The sequence below is a fragment of the Cnephaeus nilssonii genome, assembly GCF_951640355.1.
Source record: "Cnephaeus nilssonii genome assembly, chromosome: 15".
Lineage (NCBI taxonomy): Eukaryota > Metazoa > Chordata > Mammalia > Chiroptera > Vespertilionidae > Cnephaeus > Cnephaeus nilssonii.
The window spans coordinates 2,287,663-2,308,275 of NC_137086.1; the positions used below are offsets into that span (position 1 = coordinate 2,287,663).

The following is a 20,613-nucleotide window of genomic DNA, read 5'->3' on the forward strand; positions in this document are numbered from 1 at the left end:
GCTGTGCGGGTGCTCGGGCCGGCAGCCTGGCCTCGCCCCCAGCCGTGAGCTGGCCTCCTGGCCGCACCAAGAGCTCCGAGAAGCGGCTTCGTTTCCACCAAATTAAGGAATCGATTTCAGCGTTTATTAACCTCAGTGGAAGCGGCAGTCGCTGGAGGCAAGACGTCCTCATTAGTCTGTCGTCGGCTGCTCCGTGTTCCCTTTCCTCCTGGCTCGCCCTCTCCGCCCGGGTCCCCGGCTCGCCCTCTCCGCCCCGGGTCCCCGGCTCGCCCTCGTGGTCCCGGGTACTTGACTGGCTCCAGGGACAGCGCTGCCAGTGCAAGGAAGGAGTGGAATCTGAGTCTTGAAAAAGAAAGTTTATCAGACATTCTCTCCTATGAAAGCAGCACACACCCGTCCGAACATCGTGAAATACCAAAACGGTAAAGGAGATGGGAACGACCACATCGGACACCCCTCCCCAGGAGCCGCCAGAGAAAGCCCCGTCTGGGCCCTCCGCACGCAGCGAGCTGCTTAGTGAAAAAGGTGATTAAACAGGGATCGTGGTAACGACGAGGATGCACCGTGAGCGTTCCATTTTTGTACAGAACATTTCATTTCAACGTGAAACATGTGTTCACTCCCGGGCTCCTGGTGGGGCCAAGGCCTTTTTGGGTTACGGGTCCGTGGGGTGATGTCCACATTCTCTATCTTCTTTGTATTACCCGTCCATGCATTTTTTGTGATTCTTTTTTTTTTCTTTTCATTTTTTGTGATTCTTTTTTTTAAAATATATTTTATTGATTTTTTACAGAGAGGAAGGGAGAGGGATAGAGAGCTAGAAACATCGATGAGAGAGAAACATCGATCAGCTGCCTCCTGCACACCCCCTACTGGGGATGTGCCCGCAACCAAGGTACATGCCCCTGACAGGAATCGAACCTGGGACCCTTCAGTCCGCAGACCGACGCTCTACCCACTGAGCCAAACCGGTTTCGGCCATTTTTTGTGATTCTTAAGTTTCTGTTTTTATTGAGTGAAACTGAGTGCCCAGTATATGCAGATGTTCACACACCCCTAATATTGTGTAGTTATTTTGCCCGTGTCTAATGTAGCAGTAATCTTTCCCAGACATTCAACTCTTGCTTCATAAAAACAATTCCTTGCCCGACCAGCATCGATCCTTTGCCTCACGCACATGCCCCGACTGGGGATCACCCCTGCGGACTGGGCATGTGCCCTGACCTGGAATGGAACCCGTGACCCTTGGGTGCACAGGGTGATGCTCTGCCCACGGAGTCCCACGGACCAGGACAGCCTGTGCTCGCTTTTCCACACAGAACCTGTCGTGTGACTTCCCTCTCGGAACGACGTGGAGAAGTCTCATCGTGTTACCGATTCCAGACCGAAGTTTTCACACCGAAACACACAGCAGCCAGCACCACACCGAACGGGGGAAGACGGACAATGTCCTAACATCAGGAACTAAGTCGACGGTGACCCCTCTGTCCCGCGTTGTGCTGGAGGTGCTAGCCATAGCTGTTAGGCAGGAAAAAGGAACAGAAGAGTCCAGCCTGGAACAACAGAAGTAAACTCTTAGCAGATGAGATGATGCTGTCTAGGAAATCCTCAAGAATTCACTGAAAAACAACAAAAGAGCGTGTGAATATGTTTGGCAGAGCTGTAGACTCTAAGACCCGTAGAGAAAAAGCCAAGGGCGTCTTTATACACTTGCAGTGAGCGATCGGAAAGGTAAACTGAGAAAATAATCCCATTTACGATAGCATCAAAGAGAACAGAGTGCTCAGGAACAGGTTTGATAAAAGAAGTGCAATGCTCACACTCTGAAAACAACAAGATATTTTTAAAGAAATGAAAGACCGCCCTAACCAGGGACTGGCGGCGACTACGTTAGTCTGTGGGCGCCACCCTGGGAATGGGGGGATGTCAGCCCCTCTGACTTCACGAGTGACCGGCCCACTGGCTGTGCCGGGGCCTGGGAGGTTAGACTCACCCAGTCAGACGCGTTTCCCAACCGGAGAACGGCCTTTCGCAGGCTTCCCTCCGCTCCGCCCGGGGCCCGCGGAGCGCGGCTAAGCCGTCTCATTGGGAGATGGAGCCCCTGGCGGAGGCGGTGCGGACTCTTCCCGGATCATTAGGCGAGAATGGGTAACTCACCGCAGGAGCTGCCTGGTGCGGGGTGGCCCTGCCTGGTGGGCCTTGGGCAGGAGCAGCAGCCTGTGGGTAGGAAGCCTGACTCCGCGCCCGAAGCCCTGCCCTGCTCTCCCAGTGTGTGTGTGTGTGTGGGGAGGGGGGGGCGGGGGGGGGGCGGAGGGGGGTGAGAGGGAGAGGGAGAGGGAGACACCGAGAGAGATGTGTAGAGGGAGACGGGCAAAGGCAAGGCGGGGACAGAGACACAGACAGGGAGACAGACGGACCCAGAGGAGGGGGAGAGCGGGGGAGCGAGGCCAGAGCGTGGAGTCGCTCGCATCCCTGGCCCTTCTTTCCCGGGAACCCCAGGCCTGGCGTCGGGCCCTGGCCTGGGGAAGGCGGCTGTGTGAGACCCCGGGGAGGGCCGTTCCCGCTCCGGCCCCCCGCCCTCACTGGCGTGTACCCTGCAGCAAGCCCTGTGGCCGTGCGGTGGGGGAGATCGCACGTCCTGCTCGCCCCGTGTGCTTGCTCTGTGCCTGCCCTCTGGGTACATGTTTGTGCCTTCGTCCAGTTGCTCTCCGGATCCTAGCAGCCACCCCGGACACAGGTGTGATCCTAGCAGCCACCCCGGACACGGGTGTGATCCTAGCAGCCACCCCGGACACAGGTGTGATCCTAGCAGCTACCCCGGACACAGGTGTGATCCTAGCAGCTACCCCGGACACAGGTGTGATCCTAGCAGCTACCCCGGACACAGGTGTGATCCTAGCAGCCACCCCGGACTCAGGTGTGATCCCAGCAGCCACCCCGGAGACAGGTGTGATCCCAGCAGCCACCCCCGGAGACAGGTGTGATCCTAGCAGCCACCCCGGACACAGGTGTGATCCTAGCAGCTACCCCGGGAGACGGGTGTGATTCTAGCAGCCACCCCAGAGACAGGTGTGATCCCAGCAGCCACCCCGGACTCAGGTGTGATCCCAGCAGCCACCCCGGAGACAGGTGTGATCCCAGCAGCCACCCCCGGAGACAGGTGTGATCCTAGCAGCCACCCCGGACACAGGTGTGATCCTAGCAGCTACCCCGGGAGACGGGTGTGATTCTAGCAGCCACCCCGGAGACAGGTGTGATCCTAGCAGCCACCCCGGAGACGGGTGTGATTCTAGCAGCCACCCCGGAGACAGGTGTGATCCTAGCAGCCACCCCGGAGACGGGTGTGATCCTAGCAGCCACCCCGGGAGACAGGTGTGATCCTAGCAGCCACCCCGGAGACGGGTGTGATCCTAGCAGCCACCCCGGAGACGGGTGTGACTGCCTTCTATACGGACTCTGACACCCGGTGAGGTTAGGGGCCTCGCCCAAGGCCACACAGCCGCACGTCCGGGTGGGAGCGCCCTCTCGCCGGTGGGACCCGGGGTGGCTTTGCGCTAGGTCTCCAAGGACGGGCTGAGGAACTGACGCTGGGTGTGGGCTGGGTGGTGGGGACGGAGGGACGCGGTCGCACACCCTGTCCTCACGGTCCTGCAGCCGCGCAGAGAGGCCGAGTGGCCGGTCCCGAGCATGAGGTCGGTCGGACGGGCCCCGGGCTGCCTGGCTCTGTGGCAGGTCTGTGCCGTGTGCCACCGCACCCGGGTGTGGCCGGCAGAGAAGAGCGCCCTGGCGTTGGTGGCGCGAAGGGAGGGGGGACGGACTGGACACCCCTCGCCTTCTCCCCGCGCCGCCCAGGGCCTCGGCCGCCCGCCTCCTCTGGGTGCGGCTCTGCCCTCGCCCTGGGGTTCTCGGCCTCCCGCCTGACCACACGCGGGGCTCCCACCTTCACTGCCCCCCCCCACAGCCCTCGTGCGGGCCCTCGTCCCTAAAGCTGTCTAACACAGGGCCGCTCTTGGCCTGCACCCCCTGCTCCTGCTGAGGGGTGGCGGGGGGACGGACGGGTGTGCTGGGGACACGGGAGGCTGGCAGCTGGGGAGGGGACGGCTGAGAGAAGTGACAGCCACGTGACGGATTCACGCCCGGGCCCCCGCCAGGGCCTGTACCTACGTCTTAGATCTGGTTCCCTCTCCTCCGTGCATTTTTCTTAGGATCTTGTCGGGTTTCCTTCTCTGATTTTTTAAAAAAATACATTTTTATTGATTTCAGAGAGGAAGGGAGAGGGAGAGAGAAACATCAGTGAGGAGAGAGAATCATGGATCGGCTGCCTCCTGCACGCCCCACACTGGGGACCAAGCCTGCAACCCGGGCCTGTGCCCTGACCGGGAATCGAACCCTGACCTCCTGGTTCCTAGGTTGACACTCAGCCCCTGAGCCACGCACGCCGGCCGGGCTCCTTCCTTCCTCTTCCTCACGGTGTGAGCTGTGACTGAGCCCTTCTGTGGGGCGATGCCGACCCGCCGACCCGGTGGACGAGGGAGGGAGCCCGCGTGGGCGCAGCCGGCAGACTGCTGGTTTCCTCCCGGGCTCGGCTGGAGGAGCCCAGTGCCTCTGGCATCTTTATTAGCTCCCCCCCCAGGGACCGGACCGGAGCCGGCTGTCGGGCAGCATCACCACCTGCCCTCCCCCGAGAGGCATTTGCCATTTACTTTTGCTGTTTCCCCACCTGCGTGTGGAGAAGAAAACGGAGAGATGGTGTTTCTCCCCCACAGCCCAGCCCCGTGCCGCGGGCGCTTGGCTTCCTGGGACGGCATCGCGGCCGGTGCTGAGGCCGGAGGGTGTGCTGTGGGCAGAAAGGGAAGCGCTGAGCCAAAACCGGTGTGGCTCAGTGGATAGAGCATCGTCCTGTGGACTCAAGGGTCCCAGGTTCAATTCCGGTCAAGGGCATGTACCTTGGTTGCGGGCACATCCCCAGTAGGGGGTGTGCAGGAGGCAGCTGATTGATGTTTCTAGCTCTCTATCCCTCTCTCTTCCTCTCTGTAAAAAAATCAATAAAATATATTTTTTTTTAAAAAAGAAAGGGAAGCGCTGGCCGCCCTCCCCGCCCACGACCCCGGGCCCTGCCTGGGAGGGGCTGGCGGTGACCTTGGCGGCGGCCCCGCCCACGGCCTTCCCCCGCCTCCCATCGGTGCTCTGCTCACTGTGGGCAGTCCTGGCGAAAGGGCCTCGCTCCCCGGCCGGCCGCAGGACTTGCTGGGAGAAGGACGTGTTTGGTTTAGTTTCTGGCTGCCGGAGGGGAGGCCTTGGTGGCCATGACGGTCCCTTTGTGAACGGGGACGTGCCGTGCCGTGTTGCCAGGAGAGCGGGCCAGGCCTGCTCTGGGCCTGGAACTACGAGGAGAGAGGAGCAGGGCAGGGCAGCCGGCCGAGGAGCCACCTGTGTCCCGTCACCCGGGGACTGCGGTGGTGGCCACGGGGCAGAGGTGCAGGCTGGCGGCCCCCGGGCGGGTGATGGGGTGCCCCGGGCTTTCTGCAGGGGTCGGCGGGGCTGCCCACGCCCGCTTTCCCTCGTAGGCCCTGCAGACGGCGGCCCGGCCTGGCTGCGAGCGCCTGTGCGCCCCGCGTGTCTGCCTGTCCCGCCTTCACGCAGCAGCGAGGGCAAGGAGCTGCCGCACGGGGCGTCTCTCCTGCCAGGCCCCCGGGGAGCCCCAGAGCCGCAGCCGCGGGGCACCTCCCTCTGGCCCCTCCCAGGCGGACTCACCCCTCCCGCCGAGGGCAGAGCAGAGGGAAGGAAGCCACGGGCCCAAACCACACCCTGCCCTGGCCCGCGGCTGGTGGTGGCCTCACCCTCCAAACCCACACGGACCACAGCCCGCACCTCCCTTCCCCCCGGGACCCCGAGTCCGTCCCTCTTGCCTGTGGGCGACCCCGTCAGACCAGCTCCTCCCCGAGTCCTGGGATCCCAGCGGCAGGGGGTGAATTGATGATTTATAGACGCAGTGGTCGTCAGTGTTAGTCAGCAGTGGTCGGCAAACTCATTAGTCAGCAGAGCCAAATATCAACAGTACAACGATTGAAATTTCTTTGGAGAGCCAAATTTTTTAAACGTAAACTTCTTCTAACGCCACTTCTTCAAAATAGACTCGCCCAGGCCGTGGTGTTTTGTGGAAGAGCCACACTAAAGGGGCCAAAGAGCCGCATGTGGCTCGCGAGCCGCGGTTTGCCGACCACTGCATTTGATCCTCACGAGAACCCCAGGGACGGGGTGTCGCCTCTCTTGTGACGAGGAAACCGAGGCTCAGAGAGGCGACGTCATGTGCTCCAGGTCACCCCGCTGGTGGGTGCAGGTCTGGGCCTCTGCTGCCACCGACTTGGGTTGAGCACTGGCTGGGTGCCGCCCGGGGGGAAGAGCAGGCTGGCACCGTGCCCGCGGCGGCCTGGGAGGGAGGGGGCCGCCAGGGATTGGGAGGACCAGGCAGGGGAGGAGCCGTGGCAGGTGGCTGGGCGGGCACTTGGGCCATCAGGGGGGGCCAGCACCTGGGGGAGGGAGGGTGACAGCAGGCAGGGCTTCGAGTGCCCCGGGTCCTGCTCCCCAGAGGGGCAGACCGGGTTCTCGGGGTTCACTTCTGTGGGGAGACACGGGAGTGCGGCCCGACGCCCGGCGGGGAGGCCAGGAGAGGGTCGCTCTGGGCCCTCGTCTCCGCACTGAGCGAGCCCGCGGGCCTGCAGGAAGGAAAGGTGAGCCGCGGGGTGGGAGGCGAGGCCTTCGCCGTGTTCTCCTGTGACGCCCTGCCCGCTGGCAGCCTGGCCGGGGGCACACCCCTCGGCGCTTATCTGCACCGAGGGATCCCCTTTCCGACGCTGGAGAGGCAGCCAGGCTGCCGCGCTGGGGCCCCGCTCTCCTCTGCCCACCCCCCCCCCCCCGCCGCCCCCGTCCCTGCTGCGCAGCTGGGACTCTGTGTATGCACATATGTACATGCACATGTGTGTGTCTGGGTGCACACGTGCACGTGTATACGTGGATGCCCTTGTGTGTATGGACACACATGTGTTTGTGTGCGCATTTGTGCCTTTGTGTTTATGGGTACACATGTGTGTTTATGTGTGTGCATGTGTGTCTGTGTGCACACATGCACTTGTGTCAGGGTACGTCGTGTGCACGTGTGTGTCGTGTGTATGTGCATGTGCCCACAGGTGCGCATTCACTAGACCAGTGGTCGGCAAACTGCGGCTCGCGAGCCACATGCCAATCTGTTGACTAATGAGTTTGCCAACCACTGAGATAGGGGCTTAATCACAAGGAACAACAACAGCCTGTAATTATTGGAATCGGGAGTCTAGGTCAGTGGTCGGCAAACTCATTAGTCAACAGAGCGGCAAACTGAGGCTCTCAAGCTGCATGTGGCTCGCGAGCCGCAGTTTGCCGACCACGGGTCTAGACGAAAGCTCTTCCCTCCGTGCCCAGGGCTCAGCGCAGGCCTGGCGTTTAGCCAAGCGGGTCAGTGGTGCGTTGAGACGCCTGTGGGCTCCTGGGAGCCTCTGACCCCCCAGGCGCCGTGAGCGCTCTCCCTCGAGCTCGGCGGCCCTCCCCTTCCCCACCGGCACCTCCCGGTCTGGTCAGTGTTCACTCCTCGGGACCGCGTCCTCGGCCTGCCCGGCCGTGGAGTCCTCGCCTGCCTGGCGGCCTCGGGCCAGCCCGGACACCGGGCTCGGGGTCAGCGGGTGACGGTTTGAATGATGATGTGTTTACCGAGCGTCTCGCCGCCCGCACCAGCGGCTCCAAATGACATTTCAGGAATCGCATTACAGCGCTCGGTGCTCGCGGAATTCAGAAATGGGTGATTCGATTATATCTGCTGGAAGTCATTGCCACAACTGGCCTCATTTCTGGGCCGGCATCTGTCCCGCGTGGGGGGGGCGGCCGACGAGAGTCTAAGGGCTGGATCCTCCCCAAAGCTCGTCCCCGAGCTGGCGCCACCGGCTCTTCCCCGGACGGCGAGGCCCGAGGAGGACGGAGCCTCTTACTGGCGGCTCCGCAGGGGGCTCTTCCCCTCGGCTCCTGGGCCGGGAAGGGGAGCCGTCTCTCTCGCTTCCGGAAGCCACGGAACTCCATGCCGACTCCGTGCCCCAGCCTTCCCGCCAGGGTTTCCCCGGGGCTCACGCTTCGCGGCCTCCGCGGCCCCGAGCCGGCTGCTCTGTCCTCTCCCCAGGGGACAGTCTCTCCGGGTTTGGGGGCCACAGTCTCAGGAGATGCTGAGGGCCTCAGGGTGCCTCTCAGCCCTGCAGGGCCCTGCCTTCCTGCTCCCCAGTCCCTGGGGCCGAGCTGGGCGGGTGAGGGGGCTGCTTGCCCTGTGTATCCTATGCCTCTGCCTGGAGCCGGCCCTGGAGAGGGGGTGGGGGGTGGGGCGCGGAGCTGTGCCTCCCTGGCACCGAGATGAGGCAGGTGTAAGCCCGGTGCCTGCCACCCGCTACCCCAGGAGGAGGACCTTCGGGGAGGGGGATTCATGCAGAAAGAGGGTGCTCAGCCCCCTGCCCTCACCCACCCCGCTGCCCGCCTGGCCCTGCCCTCACCCACCCCGCGAGGCCAGCTGGAGGAGGAGGCCACCTGGAGGAGGAGGCCACCTAGCCTCTGCTCTGGGGTGATCGCGTGTGGGGGTGAAGCTGCAGCAGGTCTAGGCCTGCACGGGGCCTTGGGTTTTGTGTCCCACCCGACGCCAGGCCGGACTGTGTGAGGGCAGCCACGCTTCTGTCTGAAGACGCGGAGGAATGGGAATCCGACCGGCACACGAGGCAGGCAGTGCGTGGACAAAACCTGCGCTTGTTTGCGGTGTTTAAGGAGATACAAGTGCCCGTGGCCTCCCGCCTGCCTCATAGTTCCGTTCCGTCTGACAAGCCTTGTAAGCCCCCTCCTGGCGCCAGGAGCGAGTCCAAGAACTGGGGGACCCACCCCACCCCTAGGCTCCAGGGCCGAGGGAGGGGCTCTCGCGGAGGCTCTGCTAGGGCCGGGGTGACAGCTGGTGTCGTGGGAGCCCGGGAGCGGCCTGAGGCCTCCCTGGAGGAGGTGGCGGGGAGCCAGCCAGCTCTGTGGGGCCGTCACCGACGCCCCATTTAGTCAGATAGCGACGAGCACGTGGCCTTTGGATGCCCAGGAAAAGCCGAAAGGGAGCTAAAGAAGCCGGGTTCCCCCAGGCCAGGACTCGTTCCACGTGAAGGCGTTCAGCTTAGGGTTTTGAAAAGGAAGCGGCTCTGGCCTCATTCGGCCGCCCCAGTGTGTCCTTGAAACCTTTTCGCTGCGTGAAACTGCGTGACATTGTGGAAGGCCAGGCTCCCTGCTATATATAGCCCTTATCTCCCGTGCGCCTCCACTATCTGCAAGCGGCCGTGGGCCAGGGCCCGGGTGGCGGCCTCCGGCTGTGTCCTGCATTCTGCCCAAGTGGGACCCCAAGGTGTGGGGCCGGGGAGGCAGCCCAATAAACGAGGGCCCGTCCTGCTCTCCTTCCTGGAGCTCCTTCCCCCGGCAGTGACTGCTCCCACTCCAGGCCTCCAGCGGGAACTCCCAGCCTGTCCTCCCAGCCGGGTCCTCCCAGCGGGTCCTCCCAGCCGGGTCCTCCCAGTGGGTCCTCCCAGCCGGGTCCTCCCAGCCAGGTCCTCCAACCCGGGTCCTCCCAGCCGGGTCCTCCCAGTGGGTCCTCCCAGCCGGGTCCTCCCAGCCAGGTCCTCCAACCCGGGTCCTCCCAGCCCGTCCTCCCAGCGGGTCCTCCCAGCCGGGTCCTCCAACCTGAGTCCTCCCAGCCAGGTCCTCCAACCTGAGTCCTCCCAGCAGGTCCTCCCAGCAGGTCCTCCCAGCGGGTCCTCCCAGCCGGGTCCTCCCAGCCGGGTCCTCCCAGCGGGTCCTCCCAGCTGAGTCCTCCCAGCCGGGTCCTCCCAACCAGGTCCTCCAACCCGGGTCCTCCCAGCGGGTCCTCCCAGCTGAGTCCTCCCAGCCGGGTCCTCCCAGCCAGGTCCTCCAACTCGGGTCCTCCCAGCGGGTCCTCCCAGCTGAGTCCTCCCAGCCGGGTCCTCCCAGCCAGGTCCTCCAACCCGGGTCCTCCCAGCTGAGTCCTCCCAGCCGGGTCCTCCCAGCCAGGTCCTCCAACCCGGGTCCTCCCAGCGGGTCCTCCCAGCCAGGTCCTCCCAGCCGGGTCCTCCCAGCCGGGTCCTCCCAGTGGGTCCTCCCAGCTGAGTCCTCCCAGCCGGGTCCTCCCAGCCAGGTCCTCCAACCCGGGTCCTCCCAGCGGGTCCTCCCAGCTGAGTCCTCCCAGCCGGGTCCTCCCAGCCAGGTCCTCCAACCCGGGTCCTCCCAGCAGGTCCTCCCAGCGGGTCCTCCCAGCCGGGTCCTCCCAGCGGGTCCTCCCAGCGGGTCCTCCCAGCCAGGTCCTCCCAGCCAGGTCCTCCAACCCGGGTCCTCCCAGCCGGGTCCTCCCAGCGGGTCCTCCCAGCGGGTCCTCCCAGCCAGGTCCTCCAACCCGGGTCCTCCCAGCCGGTCCTCCAACCCGGGTCCTCCCAGAAGGTCCTCCCAGCGGGTCCTCCCAGCCAGTCCTCCCAGCCGGGTCCTCCCAGCCCGTCCTCCCAGCCGGTCCTCCCAGCGGGTCCTCCCAGCCGGGTCCTCCCAGCCTGGGCCCTGCAGTTCTAGAGCCGGGTGTGTGTGGTGGAGGGCGGGCAGCATGGGTGTGCCCACGTGAGCCCACAGTGCATGTATGGAAGTGGGGAGGGGGCCTGGGGACTGGGGTTAGGGGTGCGGCCTGGCTCGGTTCTGGCCTGTTTTGTGAATTGGTCCCCTCTGCGGTCCGCGGGCAGCGCTGGGCTGTCTCGGAGGAGCAGTTGGGGGCGCTGGCAGGAGGAGGCGCCCAGGAGCAGGGAGGGGGCCTCGGACAGCTGGCCTGTGACGCCCGGACGCTGAGCCCAGGCTGCGGACGGGGGTGACCACCGGCACTAGCCTGTCGCGGACACAGGAGCCTGCCCGGGGGTGACTAGCGCCCCCAAAAGGAGCAGCAGGAGCCTCTCTGGTGGTGAAGACCCGGGGTACGTTCCTCTGCCGAGGGGTGCCCGGTCCTGGGGTCAGGGCTCGCCCGCAGGCAGCAGCCCCGTCGGGGAGGACGGGCTCCAGGTCCCAGCGCAGCCTCCGTCTCCTCGCCTGCAGCCGGAGCCCGCCTGAGGCCGTCACCGAATTGGACCTATTGGGGGGCTGCCCAGGCCGTGGGGACCCAGGCGCTGGGGCCTGTGGGATGCCGTGGGGCGGTTGGCGGGCCGGGGAGGCAGGCTGGGGTGGTGGGCCGGCAGCGGGGTGTCTGCAGGGTTGAGGTCCGAGTCTGGGCGGCTGCAGGCTTGGAAGGGAACACGTCTGCCTTCCCGCCCCCCCCCCCCCCCCCCCCCCCCGGCGCTGGGCCCGCAGGCGGAGCTGGCCATACCCGCCCGGCCTGACCCGGTGCCTCGTCTGCAGAGGGCTTCTCAGCAAACCCGCCACCTGCTCCCGCGGCTCCGTGTCCTCTGAGCGCGGTGCCGCCTGGGCTCGGAGGCTGGGAGCTCCCGGGTGGGTGCAGGCGCCGTGGAAGCCTGGTGGTTCCCCCCCCCGCCCCCCCCCCCCCCCCCCACTGCCCGCAGCCCTCCCGGCATCCTGGCTGTGGGGAGGGGTCAGCGGGAGGGGACCGGGCAGAGACCGCGCCCTCTTCCCCCGGCGGGGAGCAGCCCTTGTCCCGGGCCCGGCTTTCCCTCGGTTCTTCCTTTCCGAGGCCTCGGACCCTCCAAGGCCGCCCTGCCATCGGGAGGCCGCGGGGCAGCGGGGACACCCCACGGCCGGCCCTGGCGGTCACCCCTGAGGTGTGGGGGGGCCTCTTCCCACCCCGTGCCTTCAGTGCCCCCGAGCGGACGGGTCAGTGCGCGGGGACCGGAAAGGGAGTGTCGCCTCTCCCTCAGGGGGGCCCGACCTCCATCCGGGTCAGCAGGTCTCGGACGGCGTGACATCGCGGCTCAGAGCGACAGCCGCTGCCAGGCCTGAGCGCCGAGGGGACTCTGGGCAGGAGCGTGGCCTGTGGAGGCGCGGGAGGCAGGTGGGGAAGGTCCCCCGACTGGAACGAGCGTCGGGGAAACCGAGGCCAGGTTGGAGGGGCCGGCCGGGCGGGCCTCCGGCTGCTCCCCCACGCCCCGCGCTGCTTCTGCCTGAATGAGGCCCGAGGCGGGAGGCCTTCAGCCGCCCTCGCTGTCATCGGGCCTGTTAATAGAAAAGAGAAAATTTAAAGTGACGGACAGGACTGCTCCCAGAACCGGAGATTGGGTCCGAGCGGAGCCGGTGTGGGTGCGTCAGACCCGCACCCTGGCTTCGGTGGGTTTCTGATTCTGACTTCCAAGCCAAGGACAAAGGGTGCCTTTATTCTGGGGTACGGGGGCGGCGGGGGAGGGGGGTTCCTCAGTCTTCCCACCCGTGTCCCAGGCTCCAGGCTGCGGGCCCTGCTGGGGACCTGAGGCTCCTGTCACTCAGACCTCCGCCCGCCCCCAGCTCTGAGATGTGGCCTTTCTCCCCGCCCGGCCCGGGGGTGCTGGGAGCCCTGGCCCGGCAGCAGCATCGCAGGGGTTTGTGGGGGCCTCACTCCGTGGCAGGCCCACCCGCACGTGCGACCCCTCCCCACTTGGTCCCTAAGGAGCTTATCCCGTTGGACCTTCAGACCAGGGGCCCTTGGGGACTCCTAGCTCCTCCCCCTTCACCCCCCCCCCCCCACCTGGGCTCCTGCCGAGTGGACTGTCTGTGCTTTTCTCCTCGAGGTCTGAGTCCCCTGGGCCTCTAGGACTCTAGGAGACCCCGTGGACAGGCCTGGAGCCCCCCTCTCCTGAATGGTGTCCCAGGAGCGTGGGGGGCCGGCCCGGCTGGCTGGCCTGCCCCTGCCCTCAGGCCCCCCTCCCTCCTTCCTTCAGGGTGACCTGGGTCTCCCCTGAGCCGCCGCCGTGTCCTCAGGTCAGTGGGCGGTGCCAGGCCCCGGGGACAGGCTGCCAGGGCAGCATCTTAATCAGCAGTTACGCAACTCCCCTCAGGACCTGGCGCGGTACGGGGCGGAAAAATAAAACGGGAACGTCGCCGCCGCGGCCTCCACGCGGGCGCGTCCCTCCCTCCGGGCTGCTCCTGGCAGCGCTGGCCTGCGCGCCGGGTCGACTCGGGGCCCCCACCTGGCGGCTCTCGCGTCTGGCAGGGCTGCAGGGAGGGGCCGTTTCTTGTCAGCTTTGTGGGGCGCGGGGTGCTGGCCTAGGGACCCTTTCCTGCCTCGGAGCTGCCCGCCCAGCAGCCGTGCTGAGGGCGGGAGCGGGTGCCCTGAACCAGGCAGCCCCCCAGGAGTGCAGGGAGGCGCGCACCTGTGTTTCAGTCAGAGGCAAAGCGTGTGCCCGGGCCGGCGGGGCTCAGGGGTTGAGCATTGACCTCTGAACCAGGAGGTCAGGGTTCCATTCCCGGTCAGGGCACAGGCCCGGGTTGGGGGCTCGATCCCCAGTGTGGGGCGTGCAGGAGGCAGCCGATCCATGATTCTCTCTCATCATGGATGTTTCTATCTCTCCCTCTCCCTCCCCCTTCTTCTCTGAAATCAATAAAAATACGTTAAAAACCAGACAAACCCACTGGAGAGGCCCAGCCGCTGACCCGGGCGCCCGCGGTGGAGCCAGCCGAGCTGGGATTGGTTGGGGTGACCCTAGGCCTGAGCCCTTCCTCCGGTGACCTCAGCTCCGGGCACCGCCAGGCACGCAGTGTCCCGGGCGCCCTGACCGGGAAGGGATTGGACCCTGGAGGGAGCACTGGGGAGGCTGCGAGTGAATGGCGGCTCCTGGGGAGCGAGCCTTTCGGGGTACACGTGCCCCGCCGCTGCCCGGCGGCTGTGCTTGTCCAGCTGACGCGGTGCTGGTTCCGCGATGCAGGACGGGAGAGGGGGCAGGTCACGGCCAGCGCTGTCCGCGGGAGGCGACGGCAGACCCGTGTCTGCCCCCCCCCCCCCCCGCAGCGTGTGGCTAATAGGATTCACCGAGCCTTTGGGTGTTGGTGGGGTGGCAGCCGGTGCGGGAAGCGGGAAGCGGCTGCTGCTCGTTTGTGGGGAATGAATAATTTATCTGTTTTCAGACGACTTCCCTTCATCCCCGATAGGAGCTGGGCTCCGCGCTGTGGCTCCTGAGAAAGGGGTTCAGGCAGGAGAGACTTCACACACACCCCCGGCCTTGGACGTCCACCTTTACCCCCCCTGCCCCGGCCCCCCACCTTCACCCCCCGGCCGTGGATGCCCACTTTATCCCCCCTGGCCCCCAGGACGCACACCTTCACCCCCCCACCCCCCGACCCTGGACACCCACCTTCACCCCCAGGCCCCGGACCCCGGACGCCCACCTTCACCCCCAGACCCCGGACGCCCACCTTCACCCTCAGGCCCAGGACGCCCACCTTCACCCCCCCTCCCGGCCCCGGATGCCCACCTTCACCCCCAGGCCGTGGACGCCCACCTTCACCCCCCTCCCGGCCCCGGATGCCCACCTTCACCCCCAGGCCGTGGACGCCCACCTTCACCCCCCCTCCCGGCCCCGGATGCCCACCTTCACCCCCAGGCCGTGGACGCCCACCTTCACCCCCCTCCCGGCCCCGGATGCCCACCTTCACCCCCAGGCCGTGGACGCCCACCTTCACCCTCCCCAGCCCCAGATGCCCACTTCACCTCCCGCCTCGGACGCCGTTTCCAGCAGGTCCCGCGGAGCCCGGTGTCCACTCCGGTGCCCGCTCCCGCCACAGGCCTGGGCCTCCCGTAGCTCACGGGCTCCGTCCCGCCATCCTCAGCCGGCGGCCGGTGGGCAGGGACGAGGGTGGATGCCTCCCTGTCCTAATTTCTTGTTGATGTTGAACGTGAGTGCGTTGAAGTGCACGCGTTACACGTGCTCAGCTTGTTAAATGCTCACAAGATGAGCAAACCTCTAACCAGCGCCCGAGGCCCCACGGCCCTTCCTAGGATGGAGCCCGCAACCCGGGCGTGTGCCTGACCAGGAATCGAACCGTGACCTCCTGGTTCACAGGTCGATGCTCAGCCCCTGAGCCGCGGGCCGGGCATCAGCTGTGCTTCTTTATCGTGGGTTGCCTGTTGCTTCTCGTGCCAGCGTCGGCGGCTGTGTCTCGGGAGGGGGGGGGGGGCGCGGGGGGGGGGGCTCAGACCCCCGCGGCCGCTCCGGAGGCCTGCCTCTGGGTCCAGTCGTTGCTGGCATTTATTGGGTTGGAGGTGCCAAGCACTTTTTTGTGCATGAGCTCGTTTAATCTTTACAAGAACGCGATGAACTAGGCAGGATTAACGTCTCCATTTTGTGTGCTAGGAAGTGAAATGATGAGCTGGGTCACACAGCTAGGAAATAATTGAGCCAGGATTTGGACCCGGGCAGTCGGCCACACAGCCCCCTATGCTCCCCGCCCTGCTCTCCCCAGGGCCCTGCTCTGTGCTGGGGTGGAAGTACAGAGACCTCAAACCTGAGAGAGGAAGGTGCCTTAGGCCTGACATGAACAAAGGCCGGGGGTGGGAGGGGGGTGAAGGAAGGATCGGGGAGAAAAGGATGTGTGAGGTGGGCCTCCAAGGCGGGTCCAGGGCAGGGCCCCTGGGGGTGACTTTGTGGGGGTGGCCTTCCCAGGGCTTTGTCTCCCTCACAGAGAGCCCCCAGGGGCCCGGCAGGTCTGTGTGCATTACGGGGCCTCCTCCCAGCTTGCTCTCTTGGACCATTTGTGTGACAATCGCTAGACAGAAATCAGGAGCAGCCAGCTATAACTCGGCATGATTATTTCTGCGTAATGACTTCTGCTGCTTGATGCAATGACTGTCATCTTTATCTGTCACCGGGAGGCTGTGGCGGGAGCCCCTGTGGCTTAGCGGCAGAGCCAGGGGGGGATTTACAATTGAGTTAATGGCCCGTCCCAAGCAGCCTGGGAGCCAGGGCTTCAGGGCCTCGGGAATGGCGGCCCCTCCTCCCTCCGACGAGGAGGCCTGACGTCCCGGTGTCCCGCCTGCCGGCTTCCTCCGAGGGGAGGGCGCCCTGCTTTGTCGCAGACGGGAAACTGAGCCAGAGACCAGAGGGCGTGGCCACAGGGCCGCCCGGAGCAGAGGCACATCCGGGCCAGAGCGATGTGCGTCTAGGGAGGCGGGATGGTCAGGGGTAGAAGGTGTCCACGTGGCGACAGGTGCTCTCCCGTCACTGAGCCGGTCACAGCATGTTGGTGGACATGCCTTCTGGGCGTTCGCTGCATGTGGGGCCGCAGGCGACCAGACTCAGTGCTGCTGCGGCTCATGAGCCTGGGCGCCGACAGAGGCACCGGCCACACCCAGCGCTGGCTCCAGCCCCGCCCCGGGGGCGGCCCCGCCTCACCGGGGACTTCTCCAGTCAGCGCTGGGGTGGCGTCCCTCCCTCCTGGGCAGGAGGTGCCTTAAACAGCTGGACGGGCCAGGAGCCAGGCTTTCTGTACTTCGCGTGGAACCTGTGAAAGCTGTGGTCCCCCGACCAGCCACGGGAGCCACGGGAGGGAGCTGCACGGGCTCTGGGCGGGTCCACCCCGAGTGACCTGTTGGCTCTCCCTTCCAGGGCATGGTCTAGTGGCCCCTGAGGACGGAACCAGCCCCGCGGCTCCGAGCCCCGCTCTGTCACCACCTCCGCTGCCTCGGGTAAGTCACTCCGGGAGGCCGGCCGGGCCGGGGCGGGTGCTTTTAGGATGACTCAGGCTGACTTTGCAGAATCATTTCCTGTGGGCGTGCAGGCAACCCTCAGCCCCAGGGGCAGGTCCTGCGTGGCGGGCACTGTGGGCAGACAGCCGGTGCACACACGTGCGCACACAGTGGGCACGCGTGACTTGGCTTGGCATTCTCCCCTGTCACTGCCAGCCGGTCGTGGCTCAGTGCCCAGGGGCGGGGACAGAGGGAGGCTGCACAGTGAGTGAGTGAATGAATGAATGAGTGGTGGATGAGCGATCGAGCGGTGTCCCCGCGGTCGAGCTGCTTGCTGGCGCCTGGGTCAGGGCCCCTCAGGTCCAGCCCACGCCGACCCTTCTCACTTCCCAAGGCCGCCAGCACGGCCCCAGGTGCAGGGCCCAGGTTTCAGGGAGGCCCGATCCCACACGTTCTGTCCTGTGTTCCCCTCCAATATTCTTGGGCTTGTCCGACCCCCGTGCAGATGTTTGGCTCAGAAGTTAGGACCGGGACCGCGTTCCACAGACAAAGGTTCGCTCTGTGGGCTGTGCTCGGGCCGCGGGGGGTCGGGGGGGGGGGTCTCCAGGAAACGCTGTGAAGGTAGGGACCGTCGGGGCCAGGAAGTCGCGATGGAACGCGGAGACCTGGGCCTGGCGAGGAAGGCGGGCTCAGCAGACGGGGCTCCGCGGGCCCAGCCCCCCGTGACGCTGCTGGGCCTGGGGTTTGTCTGGAAGGAGCCCCCACAGCAGCCGGACCCTCCTCCTCCTCCCGACTTCCTTCCTGTCGTCAGTTCCCGTGTCCTTCCCGGGTTGCAGGCGGCCTTGGTGTGGGATTATTCCTAGCCGGGCCCTGGAACTCAGCGCCAGGTCCTGGGGGAAAAGGGTGACGGGGGGGGGGGGGGGCCGGGAGGGGGACCTGGGCCCCAGCCTGAACGCCAGAGTCCGTCAGCTTGCCCCCAGCATGGTGCCGGGCGCCGAGCAGGAGCCCCCTGGGCGCCGAGAAGAGGAAGTCCAGGCCTGGCCTCCCAACTAGACGGCACGCACTTTGAGGGCCTCTCATGCCCGTGTGTGTCCCAGCGCGCGGCACTGTGGGTGCGCTTAGTGGGTGCTCATGAATGGGGGAGTGTGCAGGGGCCCCACTGTCGCTGCAGCGTCGAGGGCCCTGGTGCTGTGATTCCTAGAAGTGGCAAAGGCAGCTGTTATGAGCCGTCTTCGCTCCTGATAAAAGCACCCCCTTTAACGACAGCTGAGGATTGTGGCTGCCGAGGCCTCCGGGGGCGGCTGGCCTGTGGCCGTTCGAGCGCCTGACCTTTCAGCCTGGCTGATGCCTTTTTACTGGGAATGACTTACTGTTTTTATTTCTTCCCGAAGACATTACACATGAATCAAACGCATGAGGTGATTCACTGGAAGTTTTCTTCCGAGTGTAAAAACACAACAGGGAATGTGTTTGGGTTTGTGCGCTGAGCCATAAGCGATACCAGACGGGCATTTGGGGCAGCCTCCCTCCCGGAAGAGGACCTTGCCCGGCGGACGGAGCCCATTGTCCGCGGACACAGGACCCAGGGGGCCATGCGTGTCTTTAAAACACCTCGTAAGTCTAACATTCATAACTAGAGGCCCGATGCACAAAATCTGTGCAAGAGTAGGCCTTCCTTCCCCCGGCTGCCGGCACCGGCTTCCCTCTGGCACCGGGGACCCGGGCTTCCCTCGGCCCCGGCTTCGTCAGGAAGGACGTCCGGAATGACGTCCGGTCTAATTAGCATGTTACCCTTTTATTATTATAGGTGACGTTTCTTACAGACAGTTTCCATCCAAGATGTCTTAGAATGTGGCCAAACCTCAGTGGTTCATTCGGGGCCCATGAATTGAAGCTGTAATCATCGCTGAGGCAGGAGCCTGGCAGCGCTCCGCTTTCCACCGTCCACTGGGAAACGCGCTCAGCGGGTGATCTGCCAACCGAGGTGGGGGAGGGATCGAGCGCAGCCGAGCGAGCGGGCGAATTTCCCAGCCGCGCGGAAGCCGCCCTGGGGATCCACGCAAGGACCCTCAGACCATGTGTGGGGTGAGGGCGCCTCGGGCCTCGCTGTCCAAAGTCGTATTGCACAGACGGGGAAAGTGACGGGCCGAGATCGCCCAGGCTCGGCTCCGTTCAGAAGGGGAAACGGCCGATGTGCGAGTAACAGCCAGTTCTTACCTGCTCTCCAGACGCCCACTCCTCCCCCTGCCTCACGGCGCCGGCCTTCAGCCCTCCCCTTTCCCTAAAACAGAATTCACAGGCACTTTAAAAACAATAAATGTCTTTATTGGTTTCAGAGAGAGGAAGGAAGAGAGAGAGAAACATCAATGATGAGACGCACTGATCGGCTGCCTCCTGCAGGCCCCACACTGGGGATGGAGCCCGCAACCTGGACATGTGTCCTGACCGGGTGTTTTAGGACTAAGACTTGACAAATTGGAACTGCCCTTCGAGGGATTGGACCGAATCCCTGGGTTTGACGGCATCTTCCCTCTCCCTGCCCCTCGCTAATACATGTGTTCATCTGCCCGTCTGTCCCTGCGGCCGGTCCTGTCGCTGCTCAGGAGGATGCCTGGGAGGTGACAGGCCCAGAGCTGTGTGGCTGAGACAGCTGTCAGCTGGGAGTGGTCCCCAGGAACTCCGGCCTGAGGATCACTGAGGCCAGGCCGCTGTCCTGAGCTCCCTGCTTCCCCAGGATAAGTTGGAGGCTGGCCCTGCCCCCCTCCAGCCAGGGCCCCCTAAGCCGGCCCTGCCCGGCCACGCTGCTTCTCCACCTCACACCGCCTGGCACACGGCGGCTCCCCTGGGAGTGCCCTGTCCACGCGACGTCCCCGACGGCTCCGGCTTCTGCACGCCTTCTTCACGTCAGGCCCACAGCGGTCCCTTTACACCTCACGGTCCTCATGCATAAAATCCCTGTGCGAGCTCAGGGTGTGTGTGCAGTGACTGGGGAATGAATGGGTGAGTGGTAAACGTGGCTGTGGAATGAATGAGTGAGTGTGTGAAGTGGCTGTGGAATGAATGAGTGAGTGTGTGAAGTGACTGGAATGAATGAGTGAGTGTGTGAAGTGACTGGAATGAATGAGTGAGTGTGTGAAGTGGCTGTGGATGAATGAGTGTGTGAAGTGGCTGTGTGTGGGATGAATGAGTGAGTGGTAAACGTGGCTGTGGGATGAATGAGTGAGTGTGTGCAGTGGCTGTGGGATGAATGAGTGTGTGAAGTGGCTGTGTGTGGGATGAATGAGTGAGTGGTAAACGTGGCTCGTGCTGTTTTCTCTGAGAAGAGAGAATTCCCCGAGTGAAGTCCTGGTCGCAGCACCTGGGATGTGGTGAAGGCCCTCCCGGAGAGGGCCCCCCCCCCGGGGGCTGGCGGTTCAGGGTGTCCTGGGCCAATACCAGGGCAGCACCCGGAGCCGAGGCTGCAGCCCGCGAGCTGGCCGAGGGCCCGCCCCTCCCCCCCCCGCCCCCCCACGCCGCCCGGGTTTCTTCCATCCTCCCCCTCATGTCCTCTGTGAAGAGCAGGAATTTCACTGACCTCCCTCTCCCCGCCCGCAGGCGTCTGGGCCTCCGTCTGACACTGCGGTGCAGCCCGTTAAGCAGCCCGGCTTATTTTATCACGAACGCCGGGATCAGCCCTCCGTCTGTGTCCGGTGCTTTAAATTTGTCCAAGTCCTTTCAGGGCCTTCGTTTCTCTCTCCTCACGGCCACGCTGTAAAATCAACAGGCAGGGACCTTTCTTCCCATTTTACCCTCAAGGACACTGAGGCCCAGAGACATTAGAGACAGTCGAGCCCTAGCTGGTGTGGCTCAGTGGATAGAGCGTTGGCCTGCAGACTGAAGGGTCCCGGGTTCGATTCAAGTCAAGGGCACACGCCCAGGTTGTGGGCTCGGTCCCC

The 20,613-nt window shown here is 64.8% G+C and overlaps 1 protein-coding gene across 1 annotated transcript in view; it reads left to right on the forward strand.

Moving 5' to 3' along the window:
• Positions 1–20,613, forward strand: part of HPCAL1 (hippocalcin like 1) — a 66,938-nt gene that overhangs the window by 34,620 nt on the left and 11,705 nt on the right. Inside the window, exon 2 of the mRNA XM_079791801.1 lies at positions 16,599–16,678. The gene's annotated coding sequence lies outside the window, so the exon portion shown is untranslated. The remainder of the gene's footprint in view (positions 1–16,598; positions 16,679–20,613) is intronic.